Genomic DNA, 5,465 nt, shown 5'->3' with positions numbered 1-5,465 from the left:
ATAGGATGGGCAGAGCCCATCAGATCCAGTCGGGCCCAGTTAAATGGCTGGCTGTGACGCCCCGGAACCGGTACCCTGAGGATTCCAGCGATCCCGCCGAAATCCGCACGATATCGATTCAGAGACGCCCTCCGACACAACGTGCGCGACAAATCACACACGTGATGCCAGAGGAATTAACACGAGCGGTAACATTACAACAGGATTACAATAGAGCTCACAAGAAACATATATTACAACAACGACTCCAATGAGTCAAGATACAAATATACAATACAAAGATCCAAATCATACAGAAGATCGAATACGTCCGAGTACGGACAAGATACAAATTGGACTAAGAGTCCTGAAGATAACCAGTGGCGTCCATAACCCTGCCCAGGCCAAGCCGGAAGGGTAACCTTGCTAACGTCGTCTTCATCGAACATATCTTCATACCTGCCCGGTTATATCCCGTAGAAGCAGCAATAAGTACGGGTTCGTACTTAACAAGACTTCAAGACGTATAAGCATTCGTCAACCAGTCGTCCTTTGTACTTGAGGCACGCAGGGGACTTAGAGGATGCAAGAGGAACATCATAGGCAATATGGTGGGGTTAAGCGGCAGCGCAAGCACTAAAAACCTATAGAGACACTCTACAACATTCGTCTATCAGAGAAAGTGAGAGAGCGCACAACTAACAGTTCTATACTCTGCAAACATAACACAACCAATATGTTCCCCCCTCGCAAGGAAGTACTTACAATGGCACTCACACGGTGGACAAGTTTTAACCATTTATTATTAGAGTTGGGCTAACTTACTACTCAAGTTATTAGTATTGAAACAACAGGTGTAAGTTGTCTATGGTCGAGTCATACAGCTCCAAGTCATCCATAACCGCGGACGCGGCTTATCGATAAGATTGTAACCCTGCAGGGGTGCCCAAATGTGCCCACACGCACGCTCAACCCACTTACGACAGGTGGATATCACGACACGCACTCTCCTTCACGACAACAATGTCCAGGAAGCCACCTAACTAAGTTAACCCGTTTCGGAGCCCGATCGAAACTCCGACGCGGACCTAGCTGTTGCGAGAACGGCTAAGAGGATCAGAGCCCACTAGAGGATGACCTCTTAACAATACGTGCCGCACCTACGGACGTGTGATGTCTACGCCCCCTCCTTTTCCTGTAGACAGTGTTGGGCCTCCAAGAGCAGAGGTTTGTAGAACAGCAGCAAGTTTTCCCTTAAGTGGATCACCCAAGGTTTATCGAACTCAGGGAGGAAGAGGTCAAAGATATCCCTCTCATGCAACCCTGCAACCACAAAGCAAGAAGTCTCTTGTGTCCCCAACACACCTAATAGGTGCACTAGTTCGGCGAAGAGATAGTGAAATACAGGTGGTATGAATATATATGAGCAGTAGCAACGGTGCCAGAAAATAGCTTGCTGGCGTGTAGTTGATGGTGGTAGTATTGCAGCAGTAGTAACACAGTAAAACAATAAACAAGCAGCGATAGCAGTATTTAGGAACAAGGCCTAGGGATTATACTTTCACTAGTGGACACTCTCAACATTGATCGCATAATAAATAACTCTTTCTCATATGTGCTACATACACTCTTTTGTTGGATGATGAACACATTGCGTAGGATTACACGAACCCTCAATGCCGGAGTTAACAAGCTCCACAATTCAATGTTCATATTTAAATAACCTTAGAGCATAATAGATCATTGCAAAATAAACCAAGAACTAACATAGTGCACACACTGTCCACATTACACTATGAAGGAGGAATAGATCACATCAATACTATCATAATGATAATTAACTCCACAATCTACAAGAGATTATGATCATAGCCTACGACAAGAACCACATGGTGCACACACTAGTCACCTTTACACCATGCAGGAAGAATAGACTACTTTAATAACATCACATGAGTAGCACACAACTAGTAGCGATACAAAGCTCATCATATGGATCTCAATCATGTAAAGCAGCTCATGAGATCATTGTATTGAAGTACATAGGAGAGAGATTAACCACATAGCTACCGGTACAGCCCCGAGCCTCGATGGAGAACTACTCCCTCCTCATGGGAGACAGCAGCGGTGATGAAGATGGCGGTGGAGTCGATGGAGGAGCCTTCCGGGGGCACTTCCCCATTCCGGCGGCGTGCCGGAACAGAGACTCCTGTCCCCCAGATCTTGGCTTCGCGATGACGGCGGCTCTGGAAGGTTTCTGTGGGTTTCGTCGAACGCATCAGGGTTTTCATGACGGAGGCTTTAAATAGGTGGAAGGGCAAGGTCGGTGGACTTCTGGGGGGGCCCACACTATAGGGGGCGCGGCCCCCCCTTTGGCCGCGCCGGCCTAGGGTCTGGTGGCCCTGTGCCCCCTCTCTGGCGGTTCTCGTGTGTTCTGGATGCTTCCGGGCAAAATAGGAACCTGGGCGTTGATTTCGTCCAATTCCGAGAATATTTCGTTACTAGGATTTCTGAAACCAAAAACAGCAGAAAACAGGAACTGGCACTGCGGCATCTCGTCAATAGGTTAGTTCCGGAAAACGCATAAATATGACATAAAGTGTGCATAAAACATGTAGATATCATCAATAATGTGGCATGGAACATAAGAAATTATCGATACATCGGAGACGTATCAACGTGCAAGAGACAACGGGGATACAAGGCACTCACGGCTTCCCCAAAAGTAACATCATATCATCTGACCACAAAGAAACATGCTTGCACACCCGGGAGAAACAAACAAACATTCAAACTAGTTGTGGCCATTGGACAAAGCTGTAGATTCCGGCAGTGGTCGAGGGGAGACCCGGTAAGCATACCCACCTGTGGTTAGAGCGCTCAGTCTCGGAACAGATAACAAGAACTCGGGGTCCTAAGATATTTAGGAAACACAAGTGAGCCGTCACAAAACAAGCAGCTGACCCACCGATGCCTCCGCTAAACAAATATCAACAACTAAAGTAGCCATGATTCTTCCCAACATATAACCCAATAAGATAACAAAAACGGTAACGAGATATAACAGCACTAGCATGCACTACGACTCGCAAGGCAGACTCGATAACCAAACAATAGCCGTGGGAGGTGATGGTGGCAATATGGGCTACTTGAGGTAACAAGTGGAAAGGACACGTGACAAGAACGCAACTTAAGGATAGCATGAGGGAGAAGGCAAAATAAAATAGGTGAGCGACTTCTGCAGGGGCAGGAGTATAGGGGAAATGCTTGCCTGTTAAAGCTTGCCGAGGGACATCCGGAGAACTTGTCGTATCTCACAACACCACTTCGCGATCCTATCCGGGAAGAAGCAAATGCTGAACAAACAACGGGTGCAAGTCTTACTACTACGGAGAAGAATCAGCATGATCAAGATGATATGCATGACATGGCAGATATGATGCGATGCAACTATCCAATTTAAGCGGAGACGGAACCCCGGACAAATAATTTAGAGTTGGAGTTGCATTTCTACCGGCAAAGTTAAGTGTTGATTAGCATGGCACAACATGGCAATGGTGCGCTACTTCAATATTAAACGGAGCGGGGAAATCCCAGTTGGAAATCCAAAATACTCCGCATATATGTTAGGTGGTATGCACGAACTATCACGTCACGACATGATGCAAGATGCAAACAGGCATATGGATGGCATATTCATGTTCAGCACATTTTTCTGAGCAATTTTCATGTATAACACTTTTCATTTTAAGTTACCAATTAAAAGTTATTAACAGATTGATATTTGCTATTTAAAAAGTAATTAAACAGATTTTATTTAAATGGAAAGGGCCCAGAAATAATTTTCGTAAAGGGGTAAGGACCCCGGGTTATTTTGTTAAAGGTTCAGGGGGTTATCAGGAAAACATCACAAGGTGGACTGCGGGTTGAGAAGAAATAAAGGGGAGGGGCCCCGGTGCAAGATTTCAGATCTGAGGGGGGTGGGGGATTTCTCACCGGGCGGCTGTCTAGCCAGAGAGGATGATGGGTGGGGCCAGGGGGTCGACGTGGCGGATGACGTGGCGAAGCGTGAGGGAGCGGGTGGTAGCTGTTCGACGAAGTGCCTGCCGCGCGCGTTTTGGCAGAGGTGGTCACCGCGGCACGCGACGCGAACGCAGGCGCTCGGAGGCGTTCCAGGGGGCGAGGTTTGGCGCGGACGACGCGCCTGGGCCCGCGCGGACGAGAAAACGGCGGCGCCGCTTCCGAGAGGTCGTCGTGGCACCGCCAGCGAGGAGGATCTGCGGGCAGAAACGTCGGCATCAACGGCGAGGGACAAACCAGCAGGCAAGGGAAGAAAAGAGGAGGTGCAGGGGGTGCACAGCCACGTGCTGGTGCTCAACCTGGGTTCGAAAGGGGCAGCTGACGACGGGGATCGCTGGAATCGAAGAAATTCTCCGGCAAGTCGGAGTCGGAATTGGCTATTTGTGGCCGATTGGGGAGGTTCTGGTTCGATTCCCTGGACGAGGAAGAAGAGGACAGCGCCGCGGATCTCCTGGTGCCCTCGGCTTGACGCGGGGTGGCCTCGAGCGGCGGTGCCATGATGAGGAGCTCACGGGCTCGGTGATGGTTTACAGAGAAAGAAAGGGGAAGAAGAGGGTGGCGGCGCGAGGAGGGAAAAGGATGAGGAGGCTAGGGTTTGATGCGGTGCCTTAAAAGGAGAGGAGGAGCAGGTGAGGGTGCGGTGGCGTGGTGGTGGAGGACCAAAGTCATGCCGATGGCGTGCTCTCGCTGAGAAGACGACAAGGGAAAAGGCGTACCGGTTCGTCCAGAAAAGTGGGCCGAGAGGGAGATGGCTTGGGCCAGAGAAACAAGAGAGATGGGCCACCGGGTAAGGAAGAAAGGAGAGAGGGGCTTGGGCCAGGGAGAGAGGGAGAGGCCCAGGAGAGAGGGAAGGGATTTTTCTTTAAAAAAATTGTTTTTCTTTTCTCTCTTTGTTTTAAAACAGATTTGAAACCCTTTTAAAACTAAACCAAAACAATACCAGGTTTTATTTTGAATATGAACATATTTGAAACAGTTTTATGTTAGGGTTTGTTGAATGACAAGAGGGGGAAGGTTTATTAATAAAACCATACGAGAGGGAAACAAAAATATTTTAGGGTTTATAAAATAGTTTTTATTTTATTTTGTGAAACCATGGATGATATGATGCATGATGATGCACAAAATAAAAATAACAAACAATTCTAATATGGGTGCTACCCTGGGCCGTTACAATCGACACCACTAACAAGGAACCTCGCCCCGAGGTTCCACGTCAAGCCAAGGGGGAGTTGGTTAAACTATCGAGTCTTCTTGTACCATGTTGACAATTACCCGACCTCGAGGTGGAACCTTCTTCTGGCGAAGTGTTGATCTTCTCGACACCACTAACAAGAATTCGTTGTTCCGGTGTTGATGATGCGCCTCTGTCGGAACCTCCGAAGATCGGACCTAATAGGTGAGGG

General features: G+C 48.2%; 1 long non-coding RNA gene across 1 annotated transcript; it reads right to left on the bottom strand.

Moving 5' to 3' along the window:
• Positions 1-202: 202 nt before the first annotated feature.
• Positions 203-3,351, bottom strand: LOC139830919 (uncharacterized). The gene is made up of 2 exons (XR_011744435.1): positions 3,251-3,351; positions 203-438 (listed from the first exon to the last, which is right to left on the bottom strand). It is a non-coding gene; the product is annotated as an uncharacterized lncRNA (long non-coding RNA).
• Between the last annotated feature and the right edge of the window lie 2,114 nt (positions 3,352-5,465).

The sequence above is a fragment of the Lolium perenne genome, chromosome 4 (genome assembly GCF_019359855.2).
Source record: "Lolium perenne isolate Kyuss_39 chromosome 4, Kyuss_2.0, whole genome shotgun sequence".
In the NCBI taxonomy this organism is placed as follows: domain Eukaryota; kingdom Viridiplantae; phylum Streptophyta; class Magnoliopsida; order Poales; family Poaceae; genus Lolium; species Lolium perenne.
The sequence above is the reverse complement of the archived record's forward strand: the minus strand, read 5'-3'. Positions and strand labels throughout refer to the sequence as shown.